Below are 18,806 nucleotides of genomic sequence, written 5' to 3'. Positions count from 1 at the left end.
ACGTTTACCGACTATTGATCTGTCAACATCCAACTTTTTAGACATATCATCAAGGGTTCCACATGTGTCTTCATCCAATAATTGTTGAGCATCTAGGCTATTTGATATTTTCGGTGCTCCTTCGCTTTCGAAATTTCCACTTTGGAATGGTGGTTTCCCTTTACAAGTTGTATAAGTATTTGATGGAGCGTGATTACCGTAAATATTTGAGCTTTTCTTTAAAAGTTAATAATGAAGCTTGACTTCCCGCAAATGCTGTTTTTTTGGGACGAACGTAGACATTTTTGACTTCAGATAAGAAAGGATCTTTACGCTTCAAACGAAAGTCAACTACTAGGGTTGAGACCTCCCATATACACTTACAAATCGCCAGTATATGTATTGCTACAGCGAACACAAGAATAGTACCAGCAGTGACACCTTTTTTCCGAGGGCGGAAACCTATTCCCATACTCAACATTTTGCGCGCCAGCCATTTGTGCAAATTGGGGAAGAAATAGTAGTACGAGCCATCATAGGGAGCTAAGCCAAGGGGGCCAGGATAATAGCGCGATGTGAAACGAGTTGGTACCCTATTTACATTAATTTTGTAACCACAACTGCTTAGGCGTGATATTCCACACACGAAATTCTTTTTCGTCCATTTTTTGAAAATCACTCGACTTCCTTGATTCAAACGAATGCCAAACACAAATAAGTTCACCCATCTGGCTGAAACTTGGTATATGTTTTGCCAAGAGATGATACTAACTTAACATAGCCTTGATACGCGCCCGTAGTGCCATCTCTCTAACTTCTTCTAACAAACTTTTCAAACGATTCTCGTAAAACCATCAACATTTTATACTAAATCGAAAATTCCAAACAGGTATTTTACACTATATTAGAGCGATTATTCATATTTCAGTATTTAATTAAAATTAATAGATTTTAATGGTTTAAATTTAAACATCTAAGACTCATAAATAAACACCCTTGATGACAGGAATAATGAATACATAGTTATGAGTGCGCTTACGTAAATCTGTATGTATATCCTTTGTTTTAGGTTGCATAAATATTTCGCAAACACTTTGCAACGGCAACGGAAGCTGGAATAACAAAATATTTTACAGCCAACAACAACTAAGCCGAAGTACCCAAGCCGGAGTGAAGAAGATGCGGCGTTGCACGACGGTACGAAAATAACATAACTTAGCTTCTCTATGAAGAAAATGCATAGCGATCAATATTATTCTTAGTATTCAAGGCGTGTAGAAAATTCAACTTACAAGAAGTGCAGCTCCAGAGAAAAAAGTGGCGGCAAAGAGGAGAAGTGTGGCGAGTATGGAGCAAAGGCAAGTAAGCGGTGGCGCCCGAGCAGTTTGTTGTATATTACATAAATTATGAAATTTGCGCATTTATAATCTTGTTGTTGCTACAACTTTATCGTTATTGTTGCTGCTGCACACATTTACATATTTCCAGGTTACGCAGGAGGGGGAAAAACGAACTTCGCTACTGCTGTAGCTTAAGAATGATGCGCAAATGCACTTTTTCATACTTAACTCCAGCCATAGTTGCACAAAACGATGTACGTGCGAGTATTTGTTGCCGTTTGCTCCCTCGCTGCTTGCTGCTCACTGCTTAGTGCTTACTGCTTGTTGCAAGTGTAAGTTTATGTAGTGGCATCTAAGCGTAACAATTTTAATTGGTCGCATTGTGTAGTAGTTTTTCAGTGATGTTCAAGCAGTTGTTTTTATTTTTGCTAAATTTATTTTATTTAGCATTCCTGTTTATAAGTGTTTTGTTTTTTTTTTTGTGTTTTTTTGCTTGTTTTCCCCATTTGCTGTAAGTTTTTATGGTGTATGGGCATTGTTAATAAAATTATTAAAATTTTTAAAATTTGTTAGCAAAAAATTACTCCATTACAAATAGTTGGAGTGGAGAAGTCAAAATCCAGCTAATATACTTGAACAATAATAAAAGTTCGCAATGAATGAAATGAAGTTTTTATTTGCGAAATTAGCAGAGAAACTTTGCGTTGGCAACATAGTTTGCTGCAGGTTATAGCTTAAATTTACTAAGCAAGTGCGGCGAACAATTTTATGTGGAATTTAAGCATTTCAATAAAAAATCACACGCGTATGTACACACATGGTCATTAAAATAGGTATACTACCCTTATCTATACAGACATACAGAAATGGATCCGGAGAACTTATGGAAACGTTACCTTCATGCTGCCACAGTTTTTAACTGGGCATGGCTGTTTCAGGAAGTATTTTTACAAATACAATCACACAGACTTCCCATTCTGCCTATACTGCCAAGAAAAACATGAAACGCCTGAACATGCCCTGTTGGAGTGCTCTAGATTTTATGGGGAACGAAGCATGTTGCGCTCAAATATCGGCGAGAGCATGACAGCTGCTAGCCTAATACAGGGCCCGCCATCTATCGTTACGGATTTGAACTAGGTATTATTTGAAGAATGGTAACACTTAGCTGTCATCTGATTTGACAGAAAATTAGTTTTATTCTTCAAAGAACGCTGGGAAATATTGCAACATTATTTTGAAAATCATGGTAATGTTGCAGAATGTGGACGAAAATTACGTACGGCAATGGGAAGAAGAAAAGCACCGAATGAAGCGTATGTGCTTCACTTTGCGAAAAAAGTAAGAGAAACTGGGTTGCTTATTGACAACCCAACGCGTGGCCGACCAAAAACCGTGCGTACACCCGAAAATATTGCTTCTGTGGCCGATAGTGTTCGTGAATCACCTGGAACATCAGTTCACCGTCGTTCTCAACAATTGGACATTTCGGAGACATCATTGAGACGAATTTTGCGTAAAGACCTTGGTATGATAGCCGAGGCAGCCATTGAATGAAGTTGTGTTCCATCATTAACCGGATGGATTGTACTTCAAAATAAAAAAAACAGATTGGAAAAATATTGAGTAGTTTCTTTTTATAGCATTTTTAATTCCGTAAAGTTATATGGCGGACCCTATGCAATACCTATATGCTAGAATCCGAAGAAACGTGGAACTATGGTTGTAACGTAGTCTCAACAATTACGCGAAGGCTGAGACATGATGATAATGAACGCAGACAAATGAGTGAATAAACACATCCTGCCCCCTCGAAGGAATATCTTAACTGGTAATACCGAGGGGAAAACAGAACTCTTATCTATCGATTTCCTTGTGTCGCGAAGAAAAATTTAAAGCGAACATATTTTTGAAATTTCGATTTTTTCACAAATGGCAACACTGCTTCGTGGTGGATATAAAAGGCCCGTTGCGTTATTGGTTCTACAGATCCAGTTATTTTCATAAAGTGTAAACCACTACAGCTGCTTTTGGTGATTACTTCTTTGGAACTTTTGCTGAAGGTTTTCAAGTCGATTGTGTTTAGACAGACTTTTCTAAAGCATTTGATGTGGTAACGATTGAGGGAACCTTTCATTGCATCTTCAGGGGTGCCACAAGGCAGCATTTTAGGGCCTCTTCTCTTCGTTCTATTTATTAATGATATTTGTAGCTGTTTTTTATTTGCCAACTTTCTTTTGTATGCTGATGATTTGAAAATATTTTCGGCCATTAGAAAAAATGAGGATATTCCTATGTTGTAAACGGAAATTAATGCGCTCGTTCGCTGGTGCAGGAACTCTGGCATCTCTCTAAATATTAAGAAATGTTGTATCAAAAGGCTTTCCAGTCATCTTACAGCACTGATAATACTTTACTTTAATCTGTTCATGAATTCAAAGATCTACGGGTGATCTTTGACTCACATTTTTCTTTCAACAGTCACGATAACTTTATTGTGCCCACTTCTTACAAGTCTTAGGTTTTATACGGCTTAATAGCTCGATGTTCTCGGACCCTTACACTCACAAATTACTTTTTACTTCCTTTGTTCGCTCTAGATTAGAATATGCAACTTTTATCTGGTTAGTAATGGTTTGGGCCGCAGTGACCGCTGATGGACGCTCTCCAATCGTTTTTATCGAGCCTGGTGTCAAAGTGATTGCGAGTTATTATCGGAAAAATGTTTTAGAAGCTGCTTTAAGCCGTGGACGCGTAAACATTTCGGTAGAGACCATGGACGTTCCAACAGGACTCGGCACCGTCTCATAATGGACTATTCCAATGGACTAGTCTATTTTGGAGAGCAAGGACTAAAATATATGCCAGTATGGATGCGCTGAAAAAAGCGATTATACGAGAATGGGTCAAAATACCTCAAGATCACATTGCTCATATCGAGCTAAAGTGAATATATGTTAAAATTGTAATCATTTTTGAACAATTTTGTCTTTGAAATCAATAAAAACTAATTTCACACAAAAAAGTTATGGTGCTTTGAATACGTAACACTTCATATCGTTCACTGTCAGCAAGAATTGTACGGCGTCGATTGTACAACAAGAACCTGCCAGGCAGAATAGCACAAAAAGTTCCTCTGTTGTAACAAGCAAATTTAAGGAAGAGGAAGAAAAGTTTTGGTCAAGAGCATAAATCTTGTGTGGACCAGAGGGTATGAAAAATGGTGTAACATACTTTGGAGGGATGAAACAAAAATAAATTTATTTGGAAATGATACTGGGCGAAAGGTCAGATGCCCTACAGGACAAAAGTTCTCCTCGCAGTGAACATAATGATTTGGGTATGCTTCTCTTGATATGAAGTAGGTCTAGCCACCTCATAATCTCAATAAAACTTGTTTACAGCGACATACTTCAACAGGTGCTATTTGCTGAGGTGAATATGTCACTTTGATGCAACATAACGACCCAAAATACTCTTCAATGTTAGTATGTGAATAGTTTTTATAATCTAACATTGAAGTTTTGGATTAGTCAAGCCAGTCAATCGATCTGAGCCGCATTGAAAACCTTTGGAGAGCCCAGCAAAACCGCACATGTTAAGTAAAGAGTCATCAGATTGGCGGTACTTTTTGCAATATGGTTTTTTCGACAGATCACACGTTACTACTGTGAAACTATAATACCAGGTACAATATATACCTATGAAGTGAGAAAGTGAGACTTTCAGCTATTAGTCCATAGATGTCACTAGTAGTATTTTTAAACCTTCAATTCTCACGAAGAAGCCAAAAAATTACTCGATGATTGGTTTGAGGCCAAAGACGACCAATTTTTTTGGCGCGGCATCCACAAATTGCCTGAGAGGTGGGAAAAATGTGTCGCTAGCGATGGCTTTTATTTTGAAGATTAAATTTGCAACCGTTTTTTGTTAGTAAACGTTTGAAATTGAAAAAGAAAATCTTATTTCATAGGTACACACCTGGTAAATATATAATTTTTTTTTGTTTTTCTTTTCATTGCCATTTCATCCTGGAAAGGCTTACGCGCCAACAACGTTTACAAATCTTACAACTGTATTACGAAAATCGACACTCTGTGAAACGTGTTCATTGCGATTAGGCCCATTTTCGGCTTAACGGGTACGTTTATAAGCGGAATTGGCGAAATTGGGTGGAAGAGCAACCCGAAGCCACTCAAGAATAGCCACTACATCAAATAACTCTTTGCACTACAGCCTAGTAATGCATAGAGGCTACTAGCAACTCCAGCACTATATTAGTTTCAAGTACATATCTATGAGATAGAAGAAAAATAGAGTCAATTCAATAATACAAAATTTTTATTTCTTAGCTATTTTACAGACAAAACATATTCTAACTTATATTATAAAAAAAAGACATAGATTTTAGGACTTAAAATTTCTTACAGTGTGATATCTCTCGAAAGCATTGCCCATATGTATTCGCGGTTTACCGAAACAAGTATCACAGTATTCCAAAGTTTCGCGTCTTTGTGCCTTTTTTCTTGGCTCTCAGCAAGGTCCTGACACTTAAGTAGAGCACTTTTTACTCTTATTACAACGTAAGCATAATAAACGTATCATAAACACTATAAGATAAGCATAGACTATTTTGCTTACCTAACTGTTAAGGGCGCCGATGCAGCAAAACAACCATATCGCCGCTACGGTGACAGCGGATTTACTGTTAGCTTCTTAATGTCGCAAATACGGCGACAACGGAGTGCAAAGGGTTAAAAACAATCGTCTTTTGCGGTCTATGGGCTAGAGATATCATTGGCCTACATTTCTTCAAAGACGAGGCTGGCGCCAATGTAGCAGTGAATGGCGAACGCTAAATGGCCAGGATAAACGACTTTTTGATTCCGGAGTTTTTAAAGTCCCTGATCTCCATAACATTTTGTTCCAACAAGATGGCGTATGTAAAGTCTAAATGCTTTGTGGATAAATAAGCTTCGATTGAGACATCGGAAGCAAACCTTACCAAAGTTATTCACCAGATACTAGCCGAAGTCCCGCTGCAAGTCATTCAAAATTGTGTTTACGGAGGACCGAATTGCGGCGCAGTTGCGGCAAACATTTGAAAAGGATTATTTTTAAAAAATAAATGTCATGAATTAAATCTAATCTGCCTAATCAATTTGAGTTTTCGTTCTTTTAATTGATTTTAAAATCCGATAGTTCTAAATTGATTACCCTTTGTTGGAGATTTAAAAATGTCGTAACGTACGAAAGCTGTTAGTTAAATCCGAAGCTCTGAAATGTGCTGTGAAAATGCCATATTTTTTCATTCTGAATAGCACGAGCTGTCAACATCGTCCAAAAAAAGGTTCAGTAAAAAATTATAACACAAATTTTAATGCGAACCTCACTTGACCAAACGAAGGGTGGCATTGCTATGTAAATATAAGGTGACCATTGGACTTTGCCATAATTTGTTTCGATTTTATCGTTAATTTTACTAAATATTGTAAATATTTTCTTTCGGAATTATATTGCTTTTGGACACTCATATCTGTTTAGAAAGGCAATTTTTATTGAAATATTTGCTTAGTTAGACGAAGCTTTATTGTGTGTGCTCGAAACCCAAAAATGAAAAATGTAAGTGCATCAACAAATTTTGACCTAATAAAATATAAATAAACCGGGTAAACAGCCATAAGCCGAATGACTTCATATGTTGATATGTGTGCATGCTTAAATAGATATACTTACTTACCTACCTTTTTACAAAATTTCTGCTCGATATGTGAAAATACTGATGCCTCAATATATAGTATATACATGTGCATACATACAGACATACATATGCATATGTGGTTTTTATACAAATACGACGAAATGCCACAGCTATATTTACACTATGTAATTTTCACCCTTCGATGTTGACTCTTGGGGAAACGTCGGAAAATTTTATAGACAATGAAACATAAGTTTGTATATGTAAAGGTATTTCAGTGCATACCAAGCAGGAAAACTCACTGGTTAGCTTTTGGGTAACTTATAAATATGACCAGTCATTCTCTTTTTCATAATATATAAGCAAGTAGAAGTAGTCTTTTGATCTCGGCTTTTGCGACTAATTTTAAGCCAAAACTTTTTCTTCTTGATTGGCGCGATAACCGCTTACGCGATTTTGGCCGGTTAGAACAAAGCGCGCCAGTCATTTTATTCTTGTGGACACACCAAGGAAAGCCAAGTCCTCCATCTGATCTTGCCATCGCAGAAGATACCTTCCTCTTTTTCTGACCAACGAGACGCTGGATCTTTATTCGCTGCGATATGTCTATAATAACGTAAAGGTCATACTACTCATTGTTCCATGGGTTGCGAAATTCACCTTCATCAACATGTAAAGGTCCAAAAATCTCATTCAAACACTCCAAGGTACGCTTCATCGAGTGTTGTCATCGTCCAAGCTTCTGCGCCATACGTTAGGGCGAGTATGATGAGAGCCTTATACTCGTAAAGTGTTAGTTTTGCTCGTCGAGAGAGAATTTTCCTACTCAATTGCCTATTTAGTCCGAAGTGGCACTTGTAGGCAAGAGAGTTTCGCCTTTGAATTTCAAGGCTGACATTGTAAACGGTGTTAATGCTGGTTCCTAGAGAAATGAAATCTTTTACAACCTCGAAATCATAACTGCCACCAGTGACGTGAGTGCCGATACGCGACTGCGCCGACTTTTTGAAAAGACAAAACTATCAATCGGGAAATGACTTTAACCCCATTCACAACTGCATCATTCAACACGGTTGTGTAGCTCTATTTACGACATAAACTCTAAGCTTTCTAACAAAGTAGCGCTTATACGAGTACCCCAATCCACTTTTCCTATCGCTACTGCATCTTTCAAGCTCATTCAGTCATTATGCAAGTTGCAGAGCAGCGCATAGTCAAACCTTTAGCAAAATACGCGTTCTTACAGGATTTGATTGAAAAGTAATGAGCCTTATTTTTTTAAGCAGTTTTATTAAACCTTTTGGCTTATACAACTAATATTCTTCAAAATAGGACCCCTGAGCGTCAATACACCGCTGGTAGCGGCCCTTCCACTGCAGGAAACATTTTTTAAACTCATCCGCTGGAATCGCGTTCAATTCGGCTGTCACAGTGTTTTGGATCGCCTCGATGGAGTCGAAACGCCTCTCTTTCAGCTTTCTTTTCAGGCGCGGGAACAAGAAGAAGTCCGAAGGGGACAGGTCTGGGCTGTAGGGAGTGTTGGGAAGCACAGGAACCCCCATATTGGACAATGCAGAGGTGCAGAGGAAGGCGGCGTGCTCCAACGAGCGCTGCATTTTCGCCACTGCAAAATCGTAACACACTTTTAAAACAGCTTTCACGCGCAGAGCGATGTTGATTGCACCGCTGTTGCCAGCCAACTGGGACCGGTTTCTAGTGGAAGGGGAAGGTCCAACGATCATTTTCCCACACCAGCCGATTCGGTTGATCGCTTGGCAGACGCTCCGCGCGGGAAAGCTCATTACTTTTCAATCAAACCCTGTCTACCTACGAGTGTTTATAGATAGAGACTTGTGAGTCATTACTGCAATGAAAGTTCTGGACTCCTTCCCTTTCAAATCGGAACTTTCGTTGGACTGTCATCGATCCCTACAGGTGAGGAGGAAGGAAAAGAGTTTGGGCTCTAGCCTATGTAGACTTTTTCTGTAAGTCCGCCACACTGTGTAAATCATTTGGTGAACATGTTTTTCAAATGCCGACTAGGCATACAAAGCAGTCAGCAGTGAAAAGATTCTTTGGCTCGGCACTCATGGACGTGCAGCGAAATCAAGGACGCCGTTGATCAGTATGGAAGGACCAGATGCAGGAGGACTGGTCTATATTTGGTACGAGTAACTGGTGGAACTTTACTTAGAAGAGAGGCAACTGGGCAAGTTAGTTGGTCGCGGCCGCAATTGACAAACGGTTGTAGTGCCAAATAAGAAGAATGAGAAAAGAAAAAGACATAAACAGAAGTAGAAGTCTTCAGTTATTTAAACGTTTTAATCAACTTTCCATCTGAAACTACAGTGCTACATTTTCCTTTCTTTATTCCATAATTGTTTGCTTTCTTTAAGAAAGCACGCACAACTCCTTCCGATCTTCCAATTTTTCGTCCAATTTCACTATTGGAATAGCCCTCCTCATGGTAAACACTGACCAATACCCGTTCCTCATCATTTAAGTATTTTGTCTTAGGCATTTTAGAAAATCTGAAGAAATTAAGTTACAAAATTTAATTTAACTAAGAAATTTGAATGAATGTGTAAAAAAATTGTAAGAATTTACCAAAATATTCAGTTACAAACAATATTCACAAGTTAATCACTTTTAACTTCACCACTGCAATTTAACAAACTATGCGTTTATATGAATATGTAGCATTTTTAAGCACAATTTCAAATAGAGACCCGTTATTTTACAACAAAAAGCAATAGATAAGAAGCAAATGCAACGATGGTTTACTGTTACCTTAACGAATAGTTATGGAAGAATATTTGTTGTTGTTATTGTTGTAATCTTAAAACAGTTCTAAAGTAAACGAAAAAAATGCAATGCGTTTAAACGAAAATGAACCAAATTGTAGCATTTAGAGTAGCTCTATGCCGTAGGAAAGGTCCTAAATTCTGCATTATAATAAATTTTTTTGGGTAAAAATTGTGGAAAGAATGTGAGAAAACAGCTAAGCTTCATTGGATCATATTTCTGTAGTTTCAAAATTTGGTCAAGACAAAATAATGTGGATCCCTTTCCTCCCGCGCGGAACCATAGCAAAGTGTATATGCGAGTATACTAAATATAATATTTTGAGTACATATTAAAATTCTGCATAGAAATTTCTTTTGGGCCATAATTTCGTACAATATTCTGTATTAAAAATTCTGTTTGTTAAATCTATTAATTGTAACATTTTTCTCGATTTTTTTTCCTGCGAAATGATATATTTCTCAATACTACAAAATTCTGAATTTAAAATTCTGAGAACCGTACGGATAAAAAAAAATAAATAATTGGCGCGTACACTTCTGTTAGGTGTTTGGCCGAGCTCCTCCTCCTATTTGTGGTGTGCGTCTTGATGTTGTTCCACAAATGGAGGGACCTACAGTTTCAAGCCGACTCCGAACGGCAGATATTTTTATGAGGAGCTTTTTCATGGCAGAAATACACTCGGATAGTGAAGTGAAAATGTTCTACACAATGCCTACCCTCAATTCTTTTCGTATACTACTAAGAGTGTACGAATAAAACAAGTCTACTCCCCTTCAAACTATCGGCTTACAGTATAAAATATTCGTTGATGAGATTACCTTTTGAAATGGATCCGCACACAACATTTCAATATCGTCTGATGAGAGGATTCTAGATATTTTTTAGTGATTGAGGCCATAAGAATCAATCATTGAGGTTATGTGTTGAAAATTGGTGTTCCAGCTGCCTCAGATGTTGATGGCTATTTGTCCGAAATTATTTCAATCAACGGATTTAATAAAAAAATCTAATTTTTCTAACATTTGCCACCTGGACCAAAAAGTTTACGGAACAACTGCCAGGTGACTGATTTGAGTACTGTTAGGTTGTTAGTTTGCCATATCTGTGATTAACATTCCTATCGAAATGTTATAGTCATTGCTTAACATTTGTAAAAGTTATGCCATCTTAAGCAAATTTACTTCTGCACGTATTTTCTATTTTTAAAATTTTAAGAAATTGATTTGTATTAACAACAAGGAGCCGGTATTCAATTCTCAGTTAAAAATAGATTCAAATGAGCGAAAACCTTAGAAATGTTGGGAAACTGTTTCGGTATTGATTTTCTAAAGAAAACAGTTGACAGCCGTTTACGAGTGGCATGAATGCTTCAGAAAAGATCGTGAGTCCATCGAGGATGACGAACGTAGTGGCAGGCCGTAGATATAGAAAATGATGAATGCATAAAAAAGTGAAAGAAAAGCAGAGAGCTGGAAAAGGATTTGAGCATTACATTTAGATTCAAGACAATGTAGTTAAAGATTTGGGTTTGCGCCGTGATGCTACAAAGTTGGTCCCAAAAACCTTGAATTTCATGCAAAAAAGGGAACGCAGTCCCCGAAGACATAATTTCCAAGGCTGAACATTCATGATTTCTCCAGCATTCGTCAAACGCATCATTACTGGAGACGAGACATGTGCTTATGAGTACGACAAGCAATCCAGGTATTAGGAGAGGGAGTGGAAAGCTCCGAATGAACCAAGATAAAAAACCACGTCAGTTTTAGTCAAAAGTCGGTATTGTACGCCACGAATTTTCGCCCGAAGTTCAGACAGTTAATACGGACTATTTTTTGGGTGTTATGAGACGATTACGTGCAGCATTCGCCAAAAAAGAAAGCATTTGAGAGAAAATAACTCGTGGATTTTGTAGCATGATAACGCTCTCTCGCACAGTGCCATCATTCTCCGTGAATTTTTGACCAAGAAGGCTGGTATAAGTGCATTGCAGTTGATGGGGGAGTACTTTGGAGGCAAAAATATCACTTTTGGGAAATAAACTTGCATTTTTAATTTTCTGAATATATTTCAGGAACATTTTGGTCAAGGTGGTATATTTTCTATTTATTATTTGTGTATTAAATTTATCATTAGACAAACACGTACAAAACGTATTATAAGAAACAAAATTTATTCTACCTCTCATGCGTGGCGTACTCTCAATTGTCATTTTGGAGAACGAATGTTGTAACAATGGAGGGGGTTCTAAATTCTAAGTATTTATTTTATCTATATTTTTTCAACAAAGATGATCGATTACCAGTTTTGCTATTTAACTATTGGGAAAAAGAAAATTTTACACGATCATAGCATATGCATTCATACACTCGTTCAATCAGTCTTTGTTTAGACGACAACGAAGATTTTCATTGCTTGATTTTTTTCGTATATCAGCCACACAATCTTAGTGTTTTTGAAAATGCAGCCGAAGTGACGTCAGCTCATCAGCTGATTCCGTCAAATTCGCTGAATAACGATCTACTAAATATCACACCTCTAAAAATTATTTTCACTATGTTTTTTCAATACTTTTCTAATAGTTCTACCAAGTGACGCTTGTGAACTACAAACTTCTGAAATTGAAAGAAAGATTTCCATCACTCGTAGTCGTTTTTATGCCTAGTAAAAAAGTGAATAAAAAAAAAAATTGGACGATTAATTTTGCGCCACCTTGGACATGCTTACGTAGGAGTCTCTCTAGTACGGTTATGAGCTTAGCTCTTTCGTCCCCTACTCTTTCCTTCTTCCTCCTCTTCATTTGTTTTGATAGACCAAGCGCCATTGCATAAGCCCCAGTAGAACTCTAGGTTAATAAAGGGTGTTGACGCTGCTTTCTTTGTTAATACTCTAATTTTCTCAATGTCTCCAATGGCCTCCTCCTATTTGTAGTGTGCGTCTTGATGTTGTTCCACAAATGAAGAGACCTACAGTTTTAAGCCGACTCCGAATGGCAGATGGTTTTATATGATGAACTTCTTCATGGCAGAAGTACAATCGGAGGTTTCCCATTGGCTACCGAGGGGCGACCGATATTAGAAACAACTTTTTCTTTATTGTGATCTTTCACCGAGATTCGAACCAACGACCTCTCTGTGAATTCCAAATGGTAGTTACGCACCAACCCATTCGGCTACGGCGGCCGCCCAAAATTATTATATTAGTTTGGGGAAAAAGAAATCTTATATTTTTGTGTAAAGTCTTTGCGCAAGTGGTTTGAAGTTGTTTTATGGTCGATTTTTAGTTTCTGGGCGATGCTAAGACCATTGACATGTCGGCCAACTTCGATTATTTCTGTGATTTTATCGTCATTTTCGACAAAGGTCCTCTCTGTGCGAGGTGCATCTTTAACATCAAAAATGTCTGAACGGAATCAACGAAACCCAAAGTGGGACTAAATTTGCTGTTACACAATCGGCACCATAAACAGCACTCACAAAATTTTCTGTTTGCTGACTTCCATTGTTGACACCCTGTAACTCACAACTGAATGGAACAAACAAAAAATAGACAGAAAAAAATGTTTAGTGTGAAATTCCACCTTGACAAAAATCATAAATTATTGTATATTAATATAATTTTTTTATTGATACTTTACAATTTATCGATCACTACAGCCATCTACCGAAAAAAGAATGGATATTTTTTCTATTTATTGTTATAGCTCAAAGCAGAGTTTGAAAAAATCGAGTTCGTTTCTCCATTCCGACTCATACCAGCCAGAGCGAGACAGCAGATGTAACTTTTCAAAAACACAATCGCGATGTGCGTAGCTAAGTAGTTTGCATTCGGGAAACTGGTCCTAGTGCTGGGCAGAAAACTGTTTCACTAGAAAACTTTTTTCCTTCAGGGTATGCATTTTAAACACACACATACGCACCTAGAGATATGTGCATGTGCACATACATACGTTCGTATGTGTGATCCCCGTTCAATGCGTTTATGCTGTCATAACCATAACTGTAACACTGTGTCAATGTATCACACAAACAACTGTGTGTGTCAAATGTTATTGCCATATCGTTTATTTTTACAGCGTTGGCAGAAAAAACTAAAAGAAAAGCAAAAATGCCAAAATATGGCAAAAATGCGGAACTAAAAATAAATACAAAGAACAAAGCAACAAAATAATATATTTTCTGTTTGTTCCTGATTTTTTTTCTGTACTCATATATTTTCCATTCGTTGGAGCCACTGTTGTTGCGCTTCCGCCGCCCATATGCTAGCGGCACTTCCTCACGCCAACTTCTGTGTTATTATTATTGCTGCTGTTACCATTTTTGCTGTCCGAGGGCAACATTTAATACCTACTCTCGCTACTGCCACACATAAAAATGAAACATGAGCTACGCAATTTCGGTCCAACATATGCGGTGTATTCTACAACGTTTGTGAGATGTCCCATGCACGGACAGACAACTGAGTAAAAATTTGTCGTATATAATCTAGAAGCTATTTCCGTACAGTTAATAGCCAAAGTATTCATCTAAGAAAGGATGTTAGAGATAAGAGATCTGAAGGAAACACAAGGGCGGACAAAAAATGTTGTAGAACTTTTTTCACCATTTCAACATTAAATATAGGTTGTCAAAAAAGTCTTGCGGTATGTTTATTGAATTTTCAATTGTTCATAAAATTGGTTATAATAATGCGATTTAAGTCAAATATGCGCCGTTTTGTTCGATGACGAGTTCCCAACGAGATGCCAACTTCATAATGCGCCTCTTATAGAAGCTCGCTTCCCTATTGTCAAAAAACTCGGAGAGCCAATTTTCACAGGACTCTCTTGAGGACAACTTCCGACTACCAAGCTCGTTCGCCATGGACAGAAATAGGTGGTAATCATTTGGTGCGAGATCCGGACTATACGGTGGATGCAAAAGAACCTCCCATCCGAGCTCCCGGAGCTTCTGGCGCGTCACCAAAGATGTGTGTGGCCTGGCGTTGTCCTGATCGAAGACAATTCGGCCTCTGTTGATCAAAGATGGCCTCTTCTGCATGAGTGCTGCATTCAAGCGGTCCAGTTGTTGGCAGTACAGGTCCGAATTGAGCGTTTGGACATAGGATGATTCCCTGCCAATCCCACTAAACACACAGAAGAACCTTCCTGGCCGTCAATCCAGGCTTGGCCACCGTCTGGGCAGCTTCATCGCTTTTCGACCACGGCCACTTGCGCTTCACGTTGTCGTAAGTGACCCACTTTTCATCGCCAGTCACCATCCGCTTCAAAAACGGGTCGATTTTGTTGCGATTCAGAAGCGATTCGCATGCATCCATAGCGCAAAAACGTTTTTTGCGTCAAGTCGTGTGGCAGCCATACATCGAGCTTATTTTTAAATCCAAGCTTCTTCAAATGGTTTATAACGGTTTGATGACTCATGCCCAGCTCTTGGCCGATGCTACGGCTGCTACTATGCCGGTCTCTTTCGATCAATTCAGCGATTTTATCGCAATTTTCGACGACAGGCCTTCCGGACCGTGGCGCATCTTCGATCACCTCTGCACCAGAACGAAAACGTTGAAACCATCGTTATGCGGTGGAAACGGAGACTGTATCGGGTCCATAAACTGCACAAATTTTATTGGCAGCATGAGATGCATTTTTGCCTTTATCGTAGTAGTACTGTAAAATATGCCGTATTTTCTCTTTATTTTCCTCCATGTTTGCGACGCTATAACTTACGAACGAATAAAAGCAAACAACAATTAATCAAACACGTGTTAGCACGTGAAAAGAGCTTTCCAAAAAGCTCTAGCGGGAACCGATGCGACGAATACAACTAGAACTACGCGCTTGCAAAGACAAGCTTGCGGAAATACCGCAAGACTTTTTTGCCAACCAATATTTATGGTTATTTAAAAGTAAGCCCAAGTTAGTATGCCGGAGTTCTATAAAAATATATGTACATACATATATCTGATATATTTTCAATCAAGTCATTTCAAAACCCGAGTGCGAAGAAAAACCCTCAGCAAGCATTACAGTAAACTTCTTGAAACCAAAACTCTATATGGACCAGATAAGTTAAGTTAATAGTTTTAAAGGGATGACGCCCGTGAAGAGAAAACTCTCGGCATAGTAGTATCCAGAACTTGTAGCCTCACAGCTACACCTAACGTCTAAACCCCTCTCCACAATCTCGCTTTCTCACCGCGGAACTGTCAAAAAGGTATTAACTCACGGGGCTGGTTAGTTCATAGGCTGCTAGTTGTTGTTGACGTCTACGAAACTCCACGCGGTCCAAATTATTTTGAATATATTTTACATGCGCGCAGATTCCCATCCAGTTATCAGCTGAGTTGAGCATATAATCCATAATATTTCCCCCGTTTAAGATTTTAAAGGTTTCGGGAGCATAACGTGAGCATTGAAAAGGGACGTAATCCATATCTTCTCTCTGCCTGCAGATTGGGTAGTTTAATGGCATACCCAAAATCTATGGAAGGATTTTCGAAATACCCTGTGCCCTGTGTTAGGTGTTAGTTTGTTTCTTCATAGTTTCTTTCTAATCAACTCATAAGAATGGATATTTACTCGTGTGCCCAAGTACCCTTCGGAGAACTGTTCCACCGGTCTCGCCAGTGGGCGATCAAATGACGCCTTTCTGCTCATATAGCTTTTTGCCAAAATATCTACCGAAATTAGCCCTGCAATAATGAAGCAAACGTCATCCGAAATTAAGCGGAAGCTGCAGATAGTCCGCAAAGCGCTTAGCTGATAGACGGCTATTCGTTTGTTTGTGTAGCTGTTTATTTCAGGGCGTCAGTTCAGATCAGTTCCATACACAAAATATCCGTGCTGACTACCCTACTATATAGGATTCTTTTGCTCCGGCTAGGACCGCCGTTATTTATTATTTTTCATTGAGTGGAGGACCCCACGCTCGATGCCTTCTTTACAGCATAATCCGAGTTTAAGCGACTATGAGTCCTCACTCCTACGTATTTAATAACGGGTTTTGAATTAATACTCATAGTTGCAATACTTACATTTATAAATTCTATTGCCTTCCTGCTGCTTATGAGGACTATATACGTTTTGCATTCAGGACTTTAGGGACGCTCATGGACGTTCACCAAGCATTTATCCTACATATTGATTCACTGGCGTTCCTCTCATTTTCTTGAATATGTTTTGTCACCATTACCCCCGCGATATCCTCCGCGCAACCCATGACTTAGTCTTAGAACACCGCGTTACATTTGGTTTCATAGCAGTGGGTCCAAAACTGCTCCTCGGTATTCATTATTCTGTTTCCCCACCATACAATCTCTTGCTTTCAATGCCTTCTGTTCCTACATTCTGTCAAACAAAAATATCTCGAACTGTTAAAAAGCGTGCGTTACACACAATTCTAATTTTTTTTGCTGGAATGTTGGTACAACTACCCTCTATAGTGTCGCTGGTGGCTCGTGAACGTCTTCAACGGATAAAAACACCGACAAAGTCAAGGAAATGGTGCTGGAAAACCATTATTTAAGTTTAAGCGAGGTAACTCGTGACCTTAGCGTACCTCACGAATCAATTTGCAACATTTCACACCATCAATTGAACATGAGACGTCAAGACGCATGACTGCTCGACTCGTTCCAATAAAGTTGAGTTTCTTTCAAAAAATTCATCGGAGGAAGGAGGCTGAAGACATGAAGATGGTTGAGCAAGTGAGTTCGGACCCAACGTTTATCCAGCGCATCATGACAAGTGATGAGACGTGGGTATATGAGTTTGACATGTAAACTGTCAGCAGGCGGCGGAATAGCGCTATCCACATGAGCCGAAACCCAAACACCTACATCAAGGTCGTTCAAAAGTGAAAGTCATGCTACTCGTTTTCTTTGATTCTCATGGTGTTGTGCACTCGATGTTCGTTTCAAATGGTTCAACGGTAAATAAAGAAAATTACTTGGAAGTTTTGCCACGTTTGAGAGAGAATGTGCGTAGAAAACGTCCCAATTTGTGGAAAGAAAGCTCATGGATCTTGTACCATGATAGCGCACCGTCTCTCAAGGCTCATATTGTAAACAGTTCTTTGACCAAAGAGTCGACAAATATCATCGAACAACCACGGTATTCACCGGATTTAGCCCGCTGTATTCACCGGACTTAGCCCCCTGTGACTTTTTCCTATTCAATAAACTTAAATTGCTACTCCGCGGAAGCCGCTTTGAGTCGATATAGGGTATTAAGGAGAATTCGCTGAAGGAGCTCAAGAAGATCTCTTCAAACACGTTAAAAAGGTGCTTCGATGACAGGACTAATCGTTAGCATTCGTGTATTACTTCGAATGGAGCCTATTTTGAAGGCGACCAAATAAATTTTAATAATCAAACAATTATTTTGCGTTTTATTGAACAATTCCCGGTACTTTTTTGACAGAATGTAAGTCTATGATAGCCTTTTTTTAAGCTAAAGGATAGGTTAGGTTGATTACTACTCTCCAAGACGACGACAAGGCGGGCACACTTAGGACTACACACGGAATGGGCCTGTGATGTCACTTGTTAGCGCTTAAATTTTCCTTCTAACTTCCAACACGGCGAAATCAATTCATCTCTCTAATAAACTATGAAATATTGCAAAGCAGGCAGCGACTGGCTAATGCGGGATAGTGGCAGAGAAAGTGTTTAACGTTCTTCACTTCCTCATTTTTTCTGCAGCTTTGGCAGAAGTCATTTAAGAGAAGCCTTATAAGTTTCCCATGTATTTCTATTAGACGTTGTCTGGTGATCACTGTTTAAATGAAAGGCCGCCAAGATTGATGAGGGATCTAGTTCATTTCTAGTTTCATAGTTTCATTTAGTTCAGAATTTTCATTAATTCTAGGCAAGACTTGTCTAGTTTTCTCACAAGTGTGCTCCGTGGTCCACGTGGCTTATTGGCCTGCTCGATGTCGACCAACCTGATCCAGAGCTTGTTTGGGTATAAGGGCATGCCCACAAAC

The sequence above is a fragment of the Anastrepha ludens genome, chromosome 5, assembly GCF_028408465.1.
Source record: "Anastrepha ludens isolate Willacy chromosome 5, idAnaLude1.1, whole genome shotgun sequence".
Classification (NCBI taxonomy): domain Eukaryota; kingdom Metazoa; phylum Arthropoda; class Insecta; order Diptera; family Tephritidae; genus Anastrepha; species Anastrepha ludens.
Note: the sequence above shows the minus strand (reverse complement) of the source record.